The sequence below is a fragment of the Artemia franciscana genome, chromosome 4 (genome assembly GCF_032884065.1).
Source record: "Artemia franciscana chromosome 4, ASM3288406v1, whole genome shotgun sequence".
In the NCBI taxonomy this organism is placed as follows: Eukaryota; Metazoa; Arthropoda; class Branchiopoda; order Anostraca; family Artemiidae; genus Artemia; species Artemia franciscana.
The window spans coordinates 3,351,892-3,370,956 of record NC_088866.1 but is presented as its reverse complement, the minus strand read 5'-3'; the positions used below and the strand labels follow the sequence as shown (position 1 = coordinate 3,370,956).

The 19,065-nt window shown below is 34.0% G+C and overlaps 1 long non-coding RNA gene across 4 annotated transcripts in view; it reads left to right on the top strand.

Annotated features, from left to right (window-relative positions):
- The window catches only part of LOC136025871 (uncharacterized), a 106,767-nt gene extending 88,217 nt beyond the window's left edge, over window positions 1-18,550 (top strand). For 2 of the 4 annotated variants that reach the window (XR_010617167.1, XR_010617168.1), the window contains exons 7-8: window positions 12,160-12,367; window positions 17,860-18,550. This is a non-coding gene — a long non-coding RNA (uncharacterized LOC136025871). Of the gene's footprint in view, window positions 1-12,159 lie in introns of all 4 variants that reach the window. The other 2 variants (XR_010617169.1, XR_010617166.1) reach the window with 2 other exon arrangements.
- Window positions 18,551-19,065: the final 515 nt, after the last annotated feature.

The following is a 19,065-nucleotide window of genomic DNA, read 5'->3' as shown; positions in this document are numbered from 1 at the left end:
ATCACTTGCATAGTTTATGGCTTTTTTGTAGGCTAGTACTGGATTCTGTGCCATAGCCTGTTGTTGTCATACATCGTCACGGCGTGGATCTTTTAATTGCAAATTTGTTTTGAATTATGACCGTTTCTGACACGTGATTCTTGCTGTCATTTGTCTTCGAACCACAGATTTCATTGTGCATCATTTTCATTTGCGATTTGTTGTGGTGCTTACTCTAGCGTTTTGCCTGATGTCATAGATAGTGAAAGACGTTTAATACCGTCACCCATTGAAAAAAAGAATTTTCTCGAAGTCGAGACGTGTCAAGATCATCTTTTCAAGCAAAATAAAGTTGGTTTGCCAGTTATCAGAGAAAGTCATTTAGCGGTTTTCAGGAAACAGCATACACACATGCAGCTATTGCTCTCGAGCAGTAACTGTGTCTTTGTGTATTTATTTACAATTTTTCTTGAAAACGGCTCCATATTTTTTTTTAATTGAAATTTTGGTTGTTCTGGCCTGGAAAAAAAAATATCGAGATAGTTCACTAGTTTGGGAACAATCGTTTAAAGCTTTAATTTTGGGAAAAATTATATGAGTGACGCCATATTTATGAGCACATTCCAAGAGTAAAATTACATTATTTCCGCCCCAGAGTCATTGTATTGTTTTTATTATCTACTAGCTGTTGGTGTCGCGCCACAAAAACACCTAGTTTGTGGGGGGGGGGGCTTCGCACCTCCCCCAAAGCCCACGCGCGCGTAAGTCGTTACGCGCCGTATTAGTTACACGCCATTGTAGTTGTGTCCCTGTGTCCCACCTGTGAATATAGATAGATCTGTATATGTTTTTAACTACGTAAAACTTGCGAATATACAGCATTCTTTGCAGTCCCATTGTCTGTGCATATAAATATATTGACAGGTTTACCGACTCTTGAACATGCAACATATAATTGTCCATGGGAAAAACAATCCGTATTCAGATATATACCGCATTTTTCTAATGATTGCCCTTGAGCTTGTTGATGGTGATTGCTAATCGTATATTCCCTGTGTTCCCGTCGTCATTTATATATCCCCATGTGCTCCCCCCCGGCGTCCCCGTTGTAGTTGTGTCCTGGGCGTCATTTATATTCCCTGTGTCCCGGTGTCTCGGTCGTCATTTGTGTACCGGTGCAAATTTCTCTTTGTGTCCTTGTCGTCATTTATATCCCCTGTTTCCCGGTCGTCATTTGTGTCCCGCAGTCCCGGTCTGTAGTCTCTCTTTGAGTGTCCTGGACATCATTTATATTCCCTATGTCCCAGTCGTCATTTGTGTCCCAGTGTCCTGGTCTGTAACGTCATCTTATAATGACGTCATATGCAAACCCTCTTTTAAAAAAAAAACATACAAAAAACGAACATGCATACAACTTATTTTTATATATATAGATGACACATGCAAAATTGCACAAGATGACAAACAGATTTGCAAAAAGAAAAGAATAAAGAACGTGTTATTTTATTGCACGTGTTATTTTAATGCAATGTGTATAAATGACACGTGAAAAATTACAAAAAAATGACAATGACTGAACATTTAAAGGTGAAATATGGAGTAAGAAACAGCAACAATTCACATAGAATTGCAATTGAAAAAGTGGCTTAAAACTAAAGAATAACACGATAGCTATGCTATTGCAGAGTTCAGACATTTCAGAAAACTACGATTGAATTAGGAACGTGTCATTTTAACATTACTTGTGTATTATGGGTTTATTTATAAATTATTTCTCGAAAACTGTTTCATGTTTTTTTTTGGGATTCATTCGTCATCTTGTATAATTTTACATGATGTTAGATATACCAAATCATATTCGATAAGATCACTTCGGGGGAACAAAAACTTCAAACAGGAGTTTGGCAACTGTCCCCCTTCCCGTTTCATAACCGTAGAAGTCTAAAGCCTACTTCGTTATTTGCTTTTTATTGCAAACAAATTATATTACAAACATTTCCTTTGGTACATATAACACTGAAAATCAGAATAAAAATTGTAGTGAAATAAAATCTTGAATTAAAGAGCTTTCAGCAATGAATCCAAATATTCAGTTTATTTTACTAGTTCCCTCCAATGGCTGTTCTAAACTCAAATAGTTTTCAATAAAAAGGTAAAATGCAGAAAGTTTTGGACTTCTACAGTTAGGGTAGGGAAAGGGGTTTTTGTTTGTTTGCTGTGATTGTCTATTCAATTTTGTGTTTTGGGTTTCATTTATTTTTTAGTGGCAATTTCTTGTTATTTTAAGTTTGAATTATTAAAGAAATTTAATTTTTCTCGTCTTAAGTTTAATATGGTTCTTTTCTTTGAAAAATTTCTCCTTGGGAAATATATTTTTTTAATTAATCCCTCAAGAGAAAGGGGAGAGTCATCCATCAACGGTCATCCGTCTGCGGCAAGGGGCACTTAATCCTATAAATCGGTACTAGGAAGAGGGTTTTATCCCCCATCCCAAATTTTCCTCGAGGGATTTTCTAGTGCCACGATTGCGCATGTCCAGGGACTCACTGTCCACCCTTCTCTGCCTCAGCTTTTTTTTTGGTAGTGGTTACTGGCTTTAATTCATGCAATCGGGGAAATGTATTTCATAAGATTTCCAGCCTTATGATCCGACGCTGGGCAGGGCTTTTGGAGGTGGGATATTGAGTGAAATTAACAGTAGCAGTGTCCTATTCGTGTCTAGTATTCTTAAAACGCCACGAGGTGGTTTTCCATCATGTCCTCTAGTTGGTGTAATGGACAAAATTGAAATTAAGTCTCAAAAAATTTCTTTAAATGATTTGCTTTCTGTTTTTCCCATACATTAGTTGAGGATCCTCGCTTTGGATTAAGTAATTTTGTGACTTGTTTTAGAAAAGTCCAAAAGCTTCAGAATGAAGCTGGGGATTCAACAGTAGAATTTGAAAATTCTAATGTTCCTGCTCGTGTGCATTTTAAAAAGAATGAATTTACTGGATTTATCCTAAACATGCAATTACCAAGTTTTTTTTTTTTCAAAATAAATATTTTTAATCAGCTAATATCTTTGATAGTGATCCTGCAAATGAAATGTATTTTTTTTCGGTTTTTAAACATTTGGATCACATAATCTGCACTTTGACTCGTTGCTGTCTTTCAGATCTACTTCAAATTCTTCAAAGAACATTCTTTGACAAGTTTTACATTTTTTCATTTTACTCTTCTCTTTGAAGCAAAAAAACTGCATTCTTCTGTTCTGTCGTTTTTGTAAGTTCAGTCCTCAAAACATAAGCGGCTAAATGCATCCTATATGTGTTGCATTGAACTCTTGAATTTTTTTTATCTGTTTTGAAGTACTGCCCTAGAGGGAATCTGCTTGCTAAATAATCCCTAGCATATTTTATTACATATAGGCCACAGTTATACACATCATTTTGTGGAATAGCATTAATTCTTACATGCTTCAAATTGGTTTCCTTTCCTGAGAGAAGGTTAAATATTCAAACTTTTTTTAGGGTAGTTTCGGGAGGAAAAGCTCCCGAACACATCAGACAACAGAGTGAACTGCAGTATTTCCCTATTTTTCTTGCTAACCTTTTGTCATTTCAAGATCGTATTGATCATTTAAGCGTAAAATTTTCTCAAAATATCCAGTCGATGCATTATGTGAATAATATTTTTTTCCATGTTCTATATTAAAAGTAATTTACCATTCTTTAATGGCTTCTTATATGAATTAATAAAAGTAAGAGGCGACATTAAATCTTAACACAAGCAGAAATTACTCCGTGTATGGAAGGGACTGTTCCCTCCTCAAAGCCCCACTCTTCACACTAAAGTTTGACTCTTTCTTGCAAATCTACTTTTTAAAACAGTAAAAACTTTAGCGTAAAGAGTGGGGCGCTGAGGAGGGAACAACCTCTTTCATATACGGAGTAATTTCTGTTCGTTTTCAATTTTAAAGTTTTTGAGTTAATGCACGCTTTGAATTTGGCTTTTCGCACAAGAAAAATTATAACAAAATTTGCATTTTTTTTTGGCTAAGCGACTTTCTCCTAGTTTTGAACGGACGATTTTGATGAAAAAGGAAGCAGGGGAGGAGGTCTAGTTACCCTCTAATTTTTTCGCTACTTAAAAAGGCAACTAGAACATTTAATTTCTTACGAACGTATTTATTAGTAAGAAATACATGTAACTTAAGAATTAACTTACATAACGAACTTTTATATTCGTATGTTGTTATTTCGTATCTGAGGGGGTTCACCCTCTCGTCAATATCTCGCTCTTTAAATTAAAGCTTAATGTTCCTTAGGAACCCCAAAATCATAAAGGCCGTAGAATACATAGTTAAAACTACTAAAATACTTTAGCGTAAAGAGCGAGGTATTAGGAGGAGGTGAACCCCTCATATGAGTAATAATTTCTCTTCGTTTTGAGTTTTAACACCACTCCTTACTTTCAGTTTAAGAAACCTTTTCATTGTTTTTCATTAATGCTAGAAAATTCTGCGTTCCCTTCATAGAAATTCTCTTCCCCCATGGAAAGATCTTCACACATAACCCACTCCCCCCCACCCAAAAAATCTCTCCCTGAAAACGTCTGTACACTTCCCAATAATCATTACTATATGTAAACACTGGTCAAAGCTTATAACTTGCAGCCCCTCCCAAAGGGACTGTGAGAGTAAGTCGTCCTATGTGCCCTCTATTTTTAGTCATTTAAAAAGGGCACTAGAACTTCTAATTTCCGTTAGAATGAGCCCTCTCGAGACATTTCGGAAACACTGGGTGGACAAATCACCCCTGAGCCCCCCCCCCACACACAAAAAAAACATGTATCTGTGATCTTTCTGTCAAAAAATTAAAAATTACACATTTTTGTAGATACGAGCTTGAAACTTTGTGATTTTCGTTAAGATTCTATGACTTTTAGGGGATAATTCCCCTATTTTTTAAAATAAGACAAATTTTCTCAGGCTCGTAACTTTTGATGGGTAAGACCAAACCTAATGAAACATATATATTTAAAATCAGAATTGAAATGCGATTCTTTTGAAGTAACTATTGGTATTAAATCCGTTTTTTAGAGTTTTGCTACTATTGAGCTGGATCGCTCCTTGCCACAGTTCGTTACCACGAACTGTTTGACTACTGCTCAACGGTACATCTTAATAACTTTTGATCGCAATAATCTCTGCTGATTTTGCCCCTTCATTCGACTTGTCGGTGTTTTAAAACGTGTCAAATTCGTTTTCCAAGTTCTGAAAGGTCAAGGTTTTCAATTAGGTACCAAATACCTTTAATTTCTCAAAAATATAAGCTAAATACCATACCTTGAATTGGCTCATCCAGATTTTCTATAAAGACGGAAATACTGAATATTGTTAATTGATAAGAATGATAGAATACTAAAATATATTATATTTTTCTTTACGTGTCTGATTACGTTCGTGTCCCCCTGTTGGGAAGACCTCCCACGCCCCTCCTGCCCAGTATTTCTTCAGTTATTTTGCTTTTTATGTTTTGTTGTTTATTTTTTTTTGTACCGTTTTCGCTATTATTATGACTAGATGCAGGATTTCTTTTATATACGGTAAACGTACAAACAGACAAATGCAAAACTCCAGAGGTTTTTTCTATGACAAAACAGCTAGAAATGGTGCCAAGGGGGGATTCTCGAGGGCTTCTTTCAATGGTCAAAACGTGATGATATTCGATTGGGAGCTCTTGAGTCAATGTATATTCTGTGTAATCGTAAGAAAAGGAGTCAAGGAGCTCATCACCGAACTACTTTTCTATCAATTGGTTGACTACTAAATATTTAGAAATAAAACAGAGTTTATCTACAAAAGTGAATTGTTCATGAAAATTTGCTAGCACAAACTTGATCAGGCATATGAAGATAGAGCCAACATTTTCGGCTCCTTATAGGAATCGGCGGGTTATGCTTGTCATTCTGAGGTTCACTACTGCGTTCGCTGGTACTCACTGCGTTTGCTTTAAAAAAAAACACAAAAAAAACAACAACAACAGAACATGAGCTAGAGTACGTTTGCTGATACCCTTAACTTTCATGTTCGTGGCCGCAAGAAAATGAGTCTTGAGCTCAAATGCTTTCTGAAAGTCCACTGAAAGTAAAAGATTGAAATGTACTGCTACAGACCACAGATCAGACAAAAAAGAAAAGAAAAAAAGGCTGCAGCGTTGGTCCTAAACAAAATCAACGTTTCATGCAAGAGCTACAGAACGGGACATCTTGTATGCTTTTACTCTTCTTACAAAAAGAAAAAGTTCTAATAGCGAAACTAAATTTCGAATGGAAACAGGAAATTTAAGTCACCAGAATGGTGCATCAACAGAAATCTAAAACAGGCCAAGACCAGACAACAGTTGCTCTTACAGAAAAGAAGGCACTCAGCTAAATCCCATCTATGGCATTTATGGCAAAGTGAAATCAGATTTAATCTATTGAATCACCCACACGTAAAAACTACATACAAACTCGGAACACATATGGCAAGTCTTTATGTTTAATAAGATCAAAGATTTATAATGCAGTTAAAACCAATAAATTTCAATTGTTTGTGAATAGGAGCACTTTTAACAGTCAAACTAATTTAAATCAAACAAATGTTTGAACACATTTAACTAGCAGTTGAATCAGACTGCATTATTCTTCATTAAACGAGCTTTCCAGGAACCAAGTGAGTTTTTGATGCACCAACAGTAATACCAAAAATATCTTCATGGTAACGGCCGTTTTTCTAAAACAATACACAGCTAATTAAAAACAGAACAATTTAAGTTTTCATGTAAAAATGTATTGCAGTGTATCCTCTTCTTATTTTGTTATGTTTCGCACTGTCATTTCCGCATATGATATGGGTTATAATAATTATCGTATTGTATCAGATTAACGACGCTTCTTGACTACTAAGGTCCCTGCGTCGGCCCTGCAGTGCATTTTTGCAGCATGATTCGATCTCTGGATCCTGTATTACCAAGCTAAGGTCAAACCCACTACGCCAACACAGGACAATAAAATAGCAACCTTGCCAAAACAACAAATTTATTTTAAATGAATTTTACAATATATCAAAAATACGTTACTTTTATGCTAATATCACCTAATAAGTTTCTAGTAGGATTGTTCCTATAGGATATGAATGAATGAATGAATGAATGAACTTTATTACCCGTAAAGTATAAAAAACACAAAGTACGGAGTATTATAAATAAATAAGCAAAAACAAATACGATAAACAGCGAAGAAAAACAAAATTCAAACTAACAAAAGACAACATGGACTAATCAACCAGTATCAATATGGAAAAAAGGCTGCAGAGGGTCATAAACGTGAATAAAGTTGACAGTCTTTTTACATAAATCGTCACTGGAAGACTGAATCCGAGAAGGCACATCTACTATACCAAATCGAGCAATTATTTTTTTGTTTCGGTGCCATCTAGGAAGCCGGAGGAGGAATTTGCATATTAGTTAGTTATATTCTTTGAAAGAATTTTATTTTAAATTCATTTAGAAATATGACTTAGTCTATACCAACAAATTTAATACTTGAACAAAAACATGTATCAATAAAGATTTCTAGGAGCCGAGTTCTTTGCTTTTGGAATAACATCTATACACACATTCAAACAGGAGGATCTAATTAAACAAGAGCCAATCTTGGCCCTTGGAAAACTGCAAAGTTTACTTTGCCCAGTAAATAAGTCAATCAATGAATACATGAGCTTGAACTGGATGTGATGATCCTTTAAATTTTACAGATTCACTTTTAAATATTTTTATCTTTTGAAATGTTCAGAGGCCAAAGTGATTTGACCAAAGCGACTTAGAAAATAAAAGAATAAGACATTATTATATTAATCTTGATGAACCAAATGACGGGGTAAAAATAACTTCACGATATTTGTTTGTTTGAGTATCTGTTCCAATAGGGAGAAGGTATAACAGCACATTTAAGAATGCAATTAGCACAAAATGGCTACTGAAAAATTAAAAGTTACTATATTATTATTGTTATGTAAATTTTAATAGTAATATTTTTGGATATTTCCCGTGACGAATCCAGTGGCTTTATATCATTGGATAGTGCTTTTTTAGCACTTGGGACTGCGTTCCTATCAACAAGAGCCAACATTTCGCACAAACTATCCTAATCAAATTGACTCCAAGTCGTTATATATTCATGCCCACGGACTTTACACTGCAATGGAGGGACAACTCAAATAAATAACGAAGCTAGGAAGAGGTTATTCAGCCTAAACAAAATCTACCGAAACAACCTTAATTCCAGAAAAATACTCGATTATTCAAATACAGTCCAATTTTGAGTAATCTACTAGACTATTATTTTATCAAGGGGTGTAAACTCTCGAGCCCACCCCGAAACCATGTTTCTAATCGCCATTATAATTATGTAAGCTCATTAAAAGTTCACCTCAACACCACTATGTGGCCAGGCAGGCAGGATTTCCCTTTCAAAGATACAATTAGGAACTTATGACAGAGGGGAGACCCTAAACCATATGAGAACGTCAAAGAGCGCCAGACTTTCATACCCAGTCTATCCTCGATGTAAAATTAATCTTAAAAATATGATTTTAACTGCCAAGCAGTACTGAGGTAAAAGACCAAAAATCCATCTTTTATAAATATTAACATTTTAAGATTTTATAAAGATACAATTAAATTTACACAGTTAAATTTAGTATTCCTAGACATAAAGATACATTGAAAGTTGAAAAATTCTGGATGCCATCTTGATAAATAGTTTGTCTTGAATCCTGAACATTCTAGTCTTTAGATCTAGGACCTTATCCTAGATCTTGGGACCTAGAGCACCGTCTCACGACTCAGAGATAAGTATATGGTACCATCTCACCAAAACATCAGCCATATTGCGTCAAAACTTTAATAAAGAGACTTGCTTTATGAAAAATAATATTAAGATTTTATTTCATACTCAAACTTACGATAAGGCTTTCTACAGCAGATAAAGCTACATTCGCGGTGATATTTCCATATTTCTGAAATATTGAAACTACAGCCGATTTGACATCATTGGCAAGGGTAAAATCTCCTGACACATAAATATGACCGCGACCATGATACAGTGTTTGATAAATACGACGGGCATTGACATCTATCCTCATTTGTTTCATGCCCTGGAAAACAAATATATTATTAAATCCAAGTTTCCATCTACATTCAGTTTGACTAAGTGAAAAACAACACATAAACAAAGGATGAGTCAAAACTAATAACGATAACTTGTTTCCATTAAACATGCACGTGACTTCAAAAACAAAACAAACCGATTATTACCTTTTTTCAATGTCTGAATGCTACAAACCAACAATTATTTTTTCGCTATTTTTCAAGCTGATTCTTGATTTTTTTTTTTCGATAAAATTCTTTTAATTGACGTAAACAAAATCATTTGGCTGTTCGCATCATCACGCATGCTTGTAGGGTAAAGGGATATGCTTGAAAGTTATGGGTTCCAACTTTACTAAACAATCACGCCCAATCAGGGTATTTGATATACTTGGCACCCCCATAAAAGCAAGACATCAAAGAAAGTAAATATAAATAAAGTTCTAAACAGGCAAAACTCGGGGAAGAGGCCTTCGAGAACGCACTTCCTCCTAAAACATATTTATGTTTACTATTGAATCTATTATCCAACGTTTTTCATTAATTTTGTTTTTTCTAACCCATCTTTTAAGTTAAAATAATTTCTATGAACGTACCTGTGCCAAGGCCAGATTATTTACATAAAACTTCAAAATACCTAGCCGTAAACATGTTTAAATGGAATTTCCAAATACGGGACTAAACATGTATTTTGTAATTAAATAATAAAATATGTATTTAAAAACACAAATAGACCAACACTAGAACAAAAACGTGCTAAAGATAATACCAGAAGGATTTTTTAGTAGGGTAATCAAATGGGTTTTATTTAGGCTCTACTTTACTTTAGGAAAAATTATGCAAACCAAGAATTATGCATTAGGCTAGAGAAAAAAACCAAAAATGTTTAAACAAAAATAATGAAGAAATATTTTAGAATTTAGAAAAGGGGAAAAGTTGAGAGGGCAAATACCATACCCCTACAAGAAGAAAGGCTAACACTTCATAGCTCCAACTACCACTCCAGAGAATAAAAACCAAATTTCAAGAAAAAAACCCGATTCTTTAATGATTTTTTTTGTTAAATGGCGGTTTCAGAAAAGATAGAAGAAACAAACTTGAAAGACTAAAAATAATAACGTGAAGTAACCCAGACATAAAAGTTGTTATGGAGTTTCATGAACCCTCAACACTTTGGATTTTGGTGATCATGTTATTGGTGATTTTACAAGAAACAAAGGCATGAATTCGCAGAAAGATGCTAACCATTTGAGAATGAGACAATATCTTTGGCGAAATATCGTCCTAATTCTAATTAATTCTAGTTTTGCCACAATAACAGTAATTTGTTGGCTGCTCTATGCGTATAATATTTTATGTAAATACGACTAAACACATGGTATCTATTAAACCAACCGCAAGTTAGCAATGATTGCAGACTATAGATCTGTTTTTGTTTGGTGGGAGAGGGGGTTGGAGGTTTATGCTGCAAAGGTATGCAATAAACGTTGTCGAAGCATCAACAACATAGTAAACACTAATTTTGAAGAAAAAAGTCCTGCTTAACAGAGATGTTGAATAGTGGTTTTTATGGCACTTGGTATTAACCAAGTGACAGATAGCGATCGCAAATTCTGTTGGTCGGTCTGCTAGATTTTGCTAGAGCTCATACAATATACTTTTCTAACTCGTAAACCGGTCAATAAAATTGCAAACAAAGAAGCGGGTATTGAGGGAGGAAAAAATCTGCCCCCTCCTAAAAAGGGACACCCTTTTAGTTATACTACCCCTTTTCCCAAGATCAGGCAAATTTTCTCAGGTCGTCACTTTTTATGAGTAATACTAAACTTAATGTTTCGGCTTTACCCTATTCCCTCCTTATGTTGCCATTTGAATAACGAATTTTCCGCACGTACCTGCTCGTAATAGAATAGAAACTCGGTGGTTGGATAGTCGAAGAAAATTCTATCCGAGACAACTCCTTTGTCAGCTTCTGAGAGGTAGGCAACTGGAAGCTCTATTCCTCCTATTTTGAGATAGTTAATAATCGCCTCTCTGTTTGTTAGATTTCCTCCAAACATAATTGCAGTGCCCAGACGTTGTCCAACTAAAATTACATTTGAATTTGTCACTTATGATGTATAAGTATTAGTACAAAAAGACACACAGCAAAGCAAGTCGGATCAAAAGTAAAATATTAATCAACAATGAATAATAGCTTTTAGTACAAGTAATCTACAAAGATAGTTGAAAAAGTCGAAAAGTACTCATGGCTTGAGCTCTAGCGAAGTTCTAAGAATCAGAATAGCCAAAATCGCTTGAATTGGATGAAAAAAATAAACAATGATAATAATAGGCTATATCTTGTCTGGTAAGTGTGGATCTGGTAAGGAGATATTGCACAGTTTCTCTGACTTCACATCTTGATATATCTGGGAAATAATGAATGGTTATTAACTAAAACTGTTTGATTAGACTATTCTTTAAAAAGCAGAAAAAAGCATTAGTAAGAGAGAGACTTTTATTTTAAAAACGACTCTCACAGCGCGTGATACCGAATTACCGCTTTACATCAGATAAAATACACACACAGTTTACAGTCAGATAAAACTTCGAGACAAGTAAATTGAAAAAAAAACAAACTAGTCGCCAATGGATACCAGATTTTTTCATAATCAATCCATAAAGACAGTGGGAAAGGTCGAAAAGTATTAAAAAAACACAATATAATAATAAATAAAGAAAAACGATTTCCAAAAATAAGCAGAAAAATCAAATATACTTTTGGTTGCTATTTATTAATCGGTCCAGAAATGGGGGCTTTACACCAATCTAAGGCGAGAGACTTTTATCTAAGTGTAAAATATTAAATTTTAAGCCAAATTCTGGCTTTGATAAAAATGGCATATAGAGTACATGAATGGGTTGCATGTTAAAATTTAATAGGCTACCCCTTATCTGTTGAGCCAGAATCAATTTAATAGGATATATTGTACAGTTTCTCTAAGGTCACATCTTTTTATAGCTGTTCGATTATATGAAAATTATCTTTCATCAGTTCTGCCCGATGCATCCAGAAAGACCTGAATGGTAGGATGCCTGTATCCGGTCCAACCATTATAATTGGATCAGTCGTATCTTGGGGATAATGAAATCCAGGCTCCCTAAAAACAAAAGAAAAAAACTTATAAAAAAACTTAGCTTTCCAGACTTGTTGCTCCAGTCAGTTAACGGTAAGAATTGTTCTATTTGGTGTTTTAAGCGGCTTTCACACTAAGAGCGTAATTTTCTCTACCAAGCGTTGCAATAAGTACAACCTTTCAATTATATACAAGTTCTTTGGCTCTAGGTTAACATAAAAATCTATAAAGCATCCCAATCATCGTCTCAATAATCACAAATTAACTTTTCCAAAATTTTAATTGTGTAATACATATTGAGATTGAAGCTAGCGTAAAGCATGAAAGGCTTTCAGGGTAAAGTTTAAAAAATATTGTCTTCACTATTAATCCCTTGTTTATCAAGAAATTCAATTTTGTTGCTGCTATATTGACTTTTACCAAACGCAACATAAACTCAAGTAAGGTCTATTCTAAGTTGAGTTCGAGTATACTTTACATTTCATAAGTTAAGGAAGAAGTTTTCTCCGTAAATTGACTTTCACATTACGTACACAATAGGCCAGGCTAGGTGGTGAAGTTATGTTATGTGTAACCTTTCACACTTAAACAAGTTGAACGTTAGGTGGGTAGCACAAAATTATGTTCCCATTATTTTCGTCCTTTTAAAGTCATTGTAGTTATCATAAGCATACTATAAAGAAAATAAAATGCAGAATAGAGATACAAGATTCAACTATCAAGCGTGAAAGGCTTTATAGGAATTCCAAAATTTATCAATTGCTCATTCAGAGATTCTGGGTTTGCGAAATATTGCATCAACCCACAAGAGATCAACCACTGTTATAAAGCTCCTCTTGAATTTTCCAAAAGGGATTGATAATTCAGCTAGTATTAACCCCAATACATTTAATCGGCTAGATCATTTGCCCCCTAGATATTGAGCACTATATCCCCCCCTCTGAAAAAAAATTGTGACCGTCCGTTTTCTGGTTTTTCAAATTTTTTTTTATCAATATCAATTATTTTTCAATAGAAAGCGAGCACAGTTGTTTTACACACACATATAAAAAAAGACTCATAGCGGAAAAAGAAAGAGACAGAGGGAGCAAACCGATGGTGAGAAACGAGTATCAAAAACTGAGCAAAGGTTCAACTAGAAAGGCATGACCAATGATAGAAATAGCATATCAAAAATCCTCGTGGCACTTAAATTATAATATCTTATGTACAATATTCAGTCTCACTTACAGGTAAGAAGAGGAAAAACATAAAGCACATCACAAAGCTGTTCAATTTCTCAAGTAAAAGCAAAAAAATCGAACTTGAAGCCAGTAAATGACAAAGTCATATTTTTCCAAGAAAGAATAACTTTATCTGAAAGTTTTATTGATTTTGGTTAACCAAGGAACCAAAACAGTCAATTTGCAATTGTTTGACACTAAGAAGCTGCAATGTATGTTCAGGAGAGTATATACCTAAAATTGTGCTCAAAGGTTGAGATAAAGTTCATCACTAAACTAATGAATTTACATTTTTGCATTCATCGATGTTCACTTCTTAGAATTATCATTATATTATTGTAGTAAGAATAGTCCTTTGGGGATTTTCATGGAAGAGAACCTCCCCTCCCTTGAAACCTTATAGTAAAACACAGTAAATATTATAGACACAAACCTCCTGAAGAAGGCGTTTACGGTTGTTCCAACAGCTGCTTGATTCAGGTACATAGAAGAGACCATTTCGAGATGAACCATCATAAAAAAAGAGACTAATCTATATATATATAAAAATAAGTTGTCTGTGTGTGGATCTGTGGATGGATCAGGTGACGTCATGGAAAAAACTAAAAAAAGGCAAAAACTACAAAAAAACTAAAAACTAATAAAAAAAATAAAAAGGCTAAAAAACTAAAAAAACTAAAAAAAACTAAAAAAAGGTAAAAAACTAAAAAAAACTAAAAACTAAAAAAAAAACTAAAAAAAAGGAAAAAACTGAAAAATAGAAGAGAAAAAGAAAACTAATAAAATTTTAGGCTAAAAAAGGTAAAAAACTAAAAACTAAAAAAAAAACTGAAAAAACTAAAAAAAGGCAAAAACTACAAAAAAACTAAAAACTAATAAAAAAAAATAAAAAGGCTAAAAAACTAAAAAAACTAAAAAAAACTAAAAAAAGGTAAAAAACTAAAAAAAACTAAAAACTAAAAAAAAAACTAAAAAAAAGGAAAAAACTGAAAAATAGAAGAGAAAAAGAAAACTAATAAAATTAAGAATAAAAATAAAAAAAAAATAAAAAAGATAAAAACTAAAAAAAAAAAGTAAAAAGAAAAAACGAAAAAAAACTAAAAAAGCTAAAAAAAAAGGTAAAAACCAATAAAAAACTAAAAAGAAAAAAAAGAAAAAAACTAAAAAAAATTTTCATCTAAAAAACTAAAAAAAAACTAAAAAAGGTAAGAACTAAAAAAGAAAAAAATAAATGACGACACTCAAAGAGAAAGCGACCGGGACAAAAGGAATGTTCGATTAGCAATCAACAAAGCACCGGGACACGGAGTATAAATGACGACCAGGACATAAGTAAAAAAAAAACTAAAAAAACTAAAAAGAAGGTAAAAACTACAAAAAACTAAAAAGAAAAAAAAACCTAAAAACTAATAAAAAACTAAAAAATCTAAAAATCTAAATAAACTAAAAAAGAAAAAAAATAAAAAAGGAAAAAAATAAAGGAGAAAAACAAAACTAAAAAACGAATGTATATACAGACCGGGACACCGGGATACAAATGACGACCGGGACACAGGGAATATAAATGACCATACATAAGCCATAATGATCAGGACATAAGTAAAAAATATAAATGACGACCGGGACACAGGGACACAACTACAACGGGGACGCCGGGGGGCACAGGGGGATATAAATGACGACCGGGACACCGGGACAGGGAATGGTCGATTAGCAATCACCATCAACAAAGCTCAAGGGCAATCATTAGAATCATGAGGTATAGATCTGAATACGGATTGTTTTCCCATGGACCATTATATGTTGCATGTTCAAGAGTCGGTAAACCTGACAATCTATTTATATGCACAGACAATGGGACAGCAAAGAATGTTGTATATTCGCAAGTTTTACGTAGTTAAAAACATATATATAATATATCTATCTATATTCACAAGTGGGACATAGGGACACAACTACAATGGCGCGTAACTAATATGGCGCGTAACGACTTACGCGCGCGGGGGGGCTTGGGGGGGGCGCGAAGCGCCCCCACCAACCAGGTATGACGACACTCAAAGAGAAAGCGACCGGGACAAAAGGAATGTTCGATTAGCAATCAACAAAGCACCGGGACACAGGGAGTATAAATGACGACCAGGACATAAGTAAAAAAAAAACTAAAAAAACTAAAAAGAAGGTAAAAACTACAAAAAAACTAAAAAGAAAAAAAAAACTAAAAACTAATAAAAAAACTAAAAAATCTAAAAATCTAAATAAACTAAAAAAGAAAAAAAAAGAAAAAAGGAAAAAAATAAAGGAGAAAAACAAAACTAAAAAACGAATGTATATACAGACCGGGACACCGGGATACAAATGACGACCGGGACACAGGGAATATAAATGACCATACATAAGCCATAATGACCAGGACATAAGTAAAAAATATAAATGACGACCGGGACACAGGGACACAACTACAACGGGGACGCCGGGGGGCACAGGGGGATATAAATGACGACCGGGACACCGGGACAGGGAATGTTCGATTAGCAATCACCATCAACAAAGCTCAAGGGTAATCATTAGAATCATGAGGTATAGATCTGAATACGGATTGGTTTCCCATGGACCATTATATGTTGCATGTTCAAGAGTCGGTAAAAATGACAATCTATTTGTATGCACAGACAATGGGACAGCAAAGAATGTTGTATATTCGCAAGTTTTACGTAGTTAAAAACATATATATAATATATCTATCTATATTCACAGGTGGGACATAGGGACACAACTACAATGGCGCGTAACTAATATGGCGCGTAACGACTTACGCGCGCGGGGGGGCTTGGGGGGGGGGCGCGAAGCGCCACCCCAACAGCTAGTTTGTAATAAAAAAAGATAAACCTTTTTTGGCCCAAGCGTTAAGACGCAACGAAAATGTCATTTCAAGAAGGAGGGAATTCATTTCAGAGATGAGGTCCAACTATAGAAAAAGTGTCACTGGCATTATTCTATGAGCTTGGCCACAGTCAACTCAACTCCAAATGAGAAATATGGGGTTGGTAAACAAAAAGATATGTGAAATCAATTAACGCGTACTATGGAAATAAACTATGTATTCTATATACGGTCTTGAACATGCTAGACTTATTAGAGTGATTTACAGGGGACTGAATTATATTTAGAAATTAAGGTCATTATTTAACCTTGTCTTTAATGCTTTATTATTATATTTTATCAATTAAAACTGTACATAATCAGAAATTATCAGCAGTTTTGCTGTTATAATACTATTTCGGCAAATGCTGTCCTTTTCCAATGAAGCATTAATCATCTACCTAAAACTATAAGCAACATGGACTAGACAGTTTTTGTATTCAACAAACTAGAAAAAAAATACATAGAACTCACATTAAATTGGACTCCAATTCATTCAAGAAGGCCGAAAGCCCGAACAAAGCGAATGGAATTTGTGAGGGCCAAAGGTCAGAATTACCTTTTGAATGAAAAAAGGGCTATTTGAGAAGGCTATCAAAAATGCTAATTATGCAGACGGTTTAGACTATTGTCTAGTATTTCTTTTAAGTTGGGTATGTGTGCTTGAACATTTTACAATAAATTTACAATCATAGCTCTAATCATAAATATTTTAGAGAATTTATAGAAAGCACCACTGAAGTGACCCAAGCGTGTTTCTTTCTAAAAGGAATGTACGAACTGATTATTTACAAGATACCGGGTTTGATATAAGTAAAAAAAAAAGTAAACAGCTTTTAATGGTTAAAAATCTTATCCGATCAATAGGTTTTATCTTAAGCAACTTAAATAATTGAGTCTATAACCTGGTACGTATTTTCTTCTTTTTTTACGTGGTTCACCTTAATGAACACTGAATTTCACTCTATTTCAATGATGATATTGCTCACCCTCAGTAATAAATTTGACAACCCCAACTATTAGATCCACACAGGTTGGCAAACTCAGCAAACAGGACGATACCGAATAGTAGCGTGGCTTCATTAAGGGAAGTTTCGAGATGATAACTTCGGCAGGGATACTCAGTGAGGGAAACGCTTCAAGGGAGATCAGTATGGTTGGCCAATTGGAATGCTTCCACTGCTCATACACCCCCACATCCTGAATAAAATTTTACGCAAGTTAATTTTGCGACATATTTCAAACCCTAAGCTATAGTATTTTTTTTAGCTGTGCACAGGAAATTGAAAAAAAAAAAAATAATATATGGCCGCCGTACAGCTTAGTGTCTTGAACTAATTTGCATGATATACCCAGGCAAGTTATTAGATTTTGATTGAATTTGGTGGTTGGGTGACCTCTTTTCGTATTGTTGCAAGTATTTATAATTTTCATTTTTAATAGATTCCCCTTTATGCACCGATTGTGGAAGAGGAAAGTGTCAATATATACAATTACTTTAGTTTTTCTAAAGTTACAGTCAGTGCGGGAGTGAATGTTTTATAATGTGAGTTTTGTTTCTTATTTATTTTATTGTTTATATTTTTGTGGTGTTTTAGTTGTCGTGGCATTTTTATAATGTCTTAAATATTAATAATTATAATATTAATTATAATGTTTTATAATGTCTTAAAAAAAAGTCTTAAATTGTTGGTGTGTAATTTTCTCATGATTTTTTCCGCTGAGAAAGGCTCCCGGACTTGGGGCCGAAATATTCGGAGTATATTTTTATTTTTGTTAGCTAAAGTGTAGTTTATATTTTATTTTGTTCACTGCTTTATAAAAATTAAACCCGTTTTTTCTTCAATTATTTTTTCGTAGGACAAAACAAGTAAGAAAAATCCATATAGGGGAACAAGCATTTCAAAGACACCATTCTTCTTTATAAATTGAATACAAAGTCTATCAGCACATATATATATAGATCAGAATTAAAAGTGCAAAGAATCGAGGATGCAGTGCCACGACATATCTCTAAGGCTTAGACTCTCCCGAAGTACAGGTTACTAAAATTTCCCGAGAAGAAACCTAGATTCAAAAAATATTCCTTCTTTTCCCACTTGAAATAGAAGGAAAAAAACTTGAAATGCAAAAATTTAAAAAGAATTACCCGGTGTAAAAAAAAAAAAAAAATAAGAAAAAAGAAAAAAAAAGAAAAAGGTAGTGAGACTACCTCGCCATTTGAATAATCGAAACTTAATGGCTATACAGTTTAAAAAAGTACCTGTGAGAGCAAGTTCAAGGCTTTTTTTTTCTTTTTGATTTGTAGCGTAGGTAGAGAGTTCATTTAGAAGCGATTGGGTTGGGGGAGTTGTAATATCCAAAAACTTTTTGAACCACTCAAATATTGTAGTAGGAGGTAGATTTTCATAAGGAACCCTCTTTCCTTGGACCTGAAATAAATAAATTTGGAGATATAAAGTAAAGGCAAGAATCCAAGAACAAACATGTAATATCACAACAGATAAAACATAAGGCTGTACAAAGGCACTGACTCAACAACTCGATTTAAGAACTACTAGCATGAATCTGTAAACTCAGCCAGAATCAACCCAGCTCTAGAGGGGTTTCTGGAGAAAAATGGGGGATACAAACAGGAAAGGTGTGCAA